Below are 4604 nucleotides of genomic sequence, written 5' to 3' on the forward strand. Positions count from 1 at the left end.
GGATGTCTACTTTCCAATGCCGTTGAGAGCGCGCCAATTGAAGTTCTGTAACTCCAGAAAATCCATTTCGAGTGCAGGGAGGTCAGATTCCAACAGCATGAGCAGTCCTTTTGTCAGCCTTTTTCAGAGTTTTGCTCAAGTCCCTCAATTACAGTCAGAATTTACCTGAAATCACAGAAAAACATACAAACTCATAGTAAAGTCCAGAAATGTGAATTTAACATAAAAACTAATGAAAACATCCCTAAAAGTAGCTCAAACTTACTAAAAACTACCTAAAAACAATGCCAAAAAGCGTATAAATTATCCGCTCATCACAACACCAAACTTAAATTGTTGCTTGTCCCCAAGCAACTGAAAATCAATTAGGATAAAAAGAAGAGAATATACTATAAATTCCAGAATATCAATGAATATTAATTATAATTAGATGAGCGGGACTTGTAGCTTTTTGCTTCTGAACAGTTTTGGCATCTCACTTTTTCCTTTGAAGTTTAGAGTGATTGGCGTCTCTGGGAACTTAGAATTTTGGATAGTGTTGTTGACTTTCCTAGTTAAGCATGTTGATTCTTGAACACAGCTACTTATGAGTCTTGGCCGTGGCCCTAAGCACTTTGTTTTCCAGTATTACCACCGGATACATAAATGCCACAGACACATAACTGGGTGAACCTTTTCAGATTGTGACTTAGCTTTGCTAGAGTCCCCAGTTAGAGGTGTCCAGAGCTCTTAAGCACACTCTTTTGCTTTGGATCATGACTTTAACCACTCAGTCTCAAGCTTTTCACTTGGACCTTCATGACACAAGCACATGGTTAGGGACAGCTTGATTTAGCCGCTTAGGCCTGGATTTAATTTCCTTGGGCCCTCCTATCCATTGATGCTCAAAGCCTTGGATCCTTTTTACCCTTGCCTTTTGGTTTTAAGGGCTATTGGCTTTTTCTGCTTGCTTTTTCTTTTTCTTTCTATTTTTGTCGCCATTTTTTTTGTAAGCTTTTGCTTTTTCACTGTTTTTTCTTGCTTCAAGAATCAATTTCATGATTTTTTTTCCAGATCATCAATAACATTTCTCTTTGTTCATCATTCTTTCAAGAGCCAACAATTTTAACACTCATAAACAACAATATCAAAAGACATATGCACTGTTCAATCATTCATTCAGAAAACAAAAAGTATTGTCACCACATCAATATAATTAAATTAAATTCAAGGATGAATTCGAAATTCATGTACTTCTTGTTCTTTTGAATTAAAACATTTTTCATTTAAGAGAGGTGAAGGATTAATGGATTTTATTCATAGCTTTAAGGCATGGTTACATACTAATGATCATAAAGTAGAGACACAAAACATAGATAAACACAATATTAAAAACCGAAAACAGAAAGAAATAAAGAACAAGGAATGAATCCACCTGAGTGAGGGTGGCACCTTCTTGAAGGTCCAATGGTGCTTTTTAAGCTCCTCTATGTCTCTTCCTTGCTTCTGTTGAATGATTCCTAGTAATTTTGGTGTTTCTACCCTTAGTTGCTTCCAATATTTGTGTGGAGGACAACTTATCCCCTGAGGTATCTCAGGAATCTCTTGATTTGCAGCCACATGTTCTACCACTGAGCTATGACGGCTTTATATGAGTCTTTCCATCTCCCAAGACTCAGAGGTGGAAGCTTTTGTCTTCCCTTTGAGGTTTCTCTGGCCTTAGGTGCCATTAATGGTGATGGAAAAGCAAAAAAAAGCTATGCTTTTACCACACCAAACTTAAAATATTGCTCGCCCTCGAGCAAGAGAAGAAAGAAGAGAGGAAGAAGAAGAAGAAGAAAATGGAGGTGAGTGAGGGGAGATGGATTCGGCTATATGGGTGGGATTGGGTGGGAAAGAGAAGTTGAATTGTAAAGGTAGGTGGGGTGTATGGGGAAGAGTGGATAGATGTAGATGGTGAATGAAAAACAGAAGGGATGACCAAGAATGGAAAGAGAGAGGGCGAGGTAGGTGGGGATCCTGTGAGGTCCACAGATCCTGAGGTGTCAAGGAATTCCATCCCTGCACCAAATAGGCATGTAAAATGCCTTTGCACACCATTCTGGCGTCTAAACGCCCATTGGTGCACGTTCTGGGCGTTCAACACCCATGTAGAGCATGTTTCTGGCGTTGAACGCCAGTTTCATGCTTGTTGCTGGCGTTCAGCGCCAACTTTTCTTCTCTGGGCACATTCCTGGCGTTCAGCGCCAGGATGTTGCTTGTTTCTGGCGTTCAGCGCCAGAATGGTGCTCTGTTCTGGCGTTGAACGCCAGCCAGATGCATCTTACTGGCGTTGAACGCCAGCCTGTGCGTCCTCCAGGGTGTGAAAATTTTTTTCTTCTGTTTTTGACTCTGTTTTTAATTTTTTTTGATTTTTTCGTGACTCCTCATGATCATGTACCTAATAAAACACAAAATAACAATAAAATAAAAATTAGATAATTAAAATTGGGTTGCCTCCCAACCAGCGCTTCTTTAATGTCAATAGCTTGACAGTGGCTCTCATGGAGCCACAAGGTGATCAGGTCAATGTTAGTGTAGTCCCAACACCAAACTTAGAGTTTGGTTGTGGCCTCACAACACCAAACTTAGAGTTTGACTGTGTGGGCTCTTCTTGACTCTGAACTGAGAGAAGCTCTTCATGCCTACTCTCTTTTGTCACAGAGGGATGGCCATGTGCCTTAAACACAAGGTAGTCCCCATTCAATTGAAGGACTAATTCACCTCTGTTGACATCTATCACAGCTTCTGCTGTGGCTAGGAAAGGTCTTCCAAGGATGATGCAATCATCCTCTTCCTTCCTAGTGTCTAGGATTATGAAATCAGCAGGGATGTAAAGGCCTTTAACCTTTACTAACACGTCCTCTACTATTCCATAAGCTTGTCTCAAGGACTTGTCTGCCAATTGTAATGAGAACAAGGCAGGTTGTACCTCAATGATCCCCAGCTTCTCCATTATAGAGAGTGGCATAAGATTTATCCCTGACCCCAGATCACATAGAGCTTTTTCAAAGCTCATGGTGCCTATGGTACAAGGTATTAAGAACTTGCCAGGATCTTGTTTCTTTTGAGGTAGAGTTTTCTGAATCCAGGTATCTAGTTCACTAATGAGCAAGAGAGGTTCACTTTCTCAGGTCTCATTACCAAACAACTTGGCATTCAGCTTCATGATAGCTCCTAAATATTGAGCAACTTGCTCTCCAGTCACATCTTCATCCTCTTCAGAGGATGAATAGTCTTCAGAGCTCATGAATGGCAAAAGGAGATTTAATGGAATCTCTATGGTCTCTATATGAGCCTTAGATTCCTTTGGATCCTTAATAGGAAACTCCTTCTTGCTTGAGGGACGTCCCAAGAGGTCTTCCTCACTAGGATCTTCGTCCTCTTCCTCCCTTGTGCATTCGGCCATTTTGATCACATCAATGGCCTTGTACTCTCCTTTTGGATTTTCTTCTGTATTGCTTGGGAGAATACTGGGAAGAGTTTCAATGACTTTCTTACTCAGCTGGCCCACTTGTGCCTCCAGATTTCTGATGGAGGATCTTGTTTCATTCATGAAACTGAAAGTGGCCTTTGACAGATCAGAGACTATATTGGCTAAATTAGAAGTGTTTTGTTCAGAATTCTCTGTCTGTTGCTGAGAAGATGATGGATATGGCTTGCCATTGCTCAGCCTATTGCGTCCACCACTGTTAAAGCCTTGTTGAGGCTTTTGTTGATCCTTCCAAGAGAAATTTGGATGATTTCTCCATGATGGGTTATAGGTGTTTCCATATGGTTCACCCATGTAATTAACCTCTGCCATGGCAGGGTTCTCAAGATCATAAGCTTCTTCAGAAGCTGCCTCTCTAGTACTGTTGGATGCATGTTGCAATCCATTCAGATTTTGAGAGATCATGTTGACCTGTTGAGTCAACACTTTGTTCTGAGCCAATATTGCATTCAGAGCATCAATTTCAAGAACTCCTTTCTTCTGAGGTATCCCATTATTCACAGAATTCCTCTCAGAGGTATACATGAATTGGTTGTTTGCAACTATGTCAATGAGTTCTTGAGCCTCTTCAGGCATTTTCTTCAGGTGAATAGATCCACCTGCAGAATGATCCAATGACATTTTCGAAAATTCAGAGAGACCATAATAGAATATATCTAATATGGTCCATTCTGAAAACATGTCAGATGGACATCTTTTGGTCAACTGCTTGTATCTTTCCCAGGCTTCATAGAGGGATTCACCATCTTTTTGTTTGAAGGTTTGAACATCCACTCTCAGCTTGCTCAGCTTTTGAGGAGGAAAGAATTTATCCAAGAAGGCAGTGACCAGCTTATCCCAGGAGTCCAGGCTATCCTTAGGTTGTGAATCCAACCATATTCTAGCTCTGTCTCTCACAGCAAAAGGGAAAAGCATGAGTCTGTAGACTTCAGGATCAATTCCATTTGTCTTTACAGTCTCACAGATCTGCAAGAACTCAGTTAAAAACTGATAAGGATCTTCAGATGGAAGTCCATAAAATTTGCAGTTTTGTTGCATTAAAGCAACTAGTTGAGGCTTAAGCTCAAAGTTATTGGCTCCAATGGCAGGAATG

The 4604-nt window shown here is 40.6% G+C and overlaps 1 non-coding gene across 1 annotated transcript; it reads left to right on the forward strand.

Annotated features, from left to right (window-relative positions):
* Positions 1-4190: 4190 nt before the first annotated feature.
* Positions 4191-4294, forward strand: LOC112718530 (small nucleolar RNA R71). Its single transcript, XR_003160866.1, has one exon. It is a non-coding gene; the product is annotated as a small nucleolar RNA R71 (small nucleolar RNA).
* Positions 4295-4604: the final 310 nt, after the last annotated feature.

Source organism: Arachis hypogaea, chromosome 10 (genome assembly GCF_003086295.3).
Source record: "Arachis hypogaea cultivar Tifrunner chromosome 10, arahy.Tifrunner.gnm2.J5K5, whole genome shotgun sequence".
NCBI lineage: Eukaryota > Viridiplantae > Streptophyta > Magnoliopsida > Fabales > Fabaceae > Arachis > Arachis hypogaea.